This window comes from Branchiostoma floridae, chromosome 1 (assembly GCF_000003815.2).
Source record: "Branchiostoma floridae strain S238N-H82 chromosome 1, Bfl_VNyyK, whole genome shotgun sequence".
Classification (NCBI taxonomy): domain Eukaryota; kingdom Metazoa; phylum Chordata; class Leptocardii; order Amphioxiformes; family Branchiostomatidae; genus Branchiostoma; species Branchiostoma floridae.
Genome location: NC_049979.1, coordinates 21,383,883 through 21,384,177, shown reverse-complemented (window position 1 = coordinate 21,384,177; position 295 = coordinate 21,383,883). Strand labels below are relative to the sequence as shown.

The following is a 295-nucleotide window of genomic DNA, read 5'->3' as shown; positions in this document are numbered from 1 at the left end:
AAAATGGGGGGGGCCAAAATTGCGTTTTTTTTTGGTAAAGGGTCGGTTAAAAAGTTAAAAAATTTTTCCAAATATAATGGGGAAATTTAATTCCGGGAAATTTTGGGGGCCCTTTGGGCCCTTTTTTCAAAAGTTTATGGGCTTTAAAAGGGGGGGGCCCAAAAACCCCCCCCCCCCCCCCCCCCCCCCCCATTATAAATGATTATTCCTGTTATTCTCTATTGAATGATGACACTTATATCTGTGTACGATTTGGTTTTCCTTTTTGACTTATGGCTTGACAGGGACCGGAGTG

The 295-nt window shown here is 42.7% G+C and overlaps 1 protein-coding gene across 1 annotated transcript in view; it reads left to right on the top strand.

Annotated features, from left to right (window-relative positions):
- The window catches only part of LOC118415706 (retinol dehydrogenase 13-like), a 4,390-nt gene that overhangs the window by 3,082 nt on the left and 1,013 nt on the right, over positions 1 to 295 (top strand). The gene's annotated exons all lie outside the window — the stretch shown is intronic.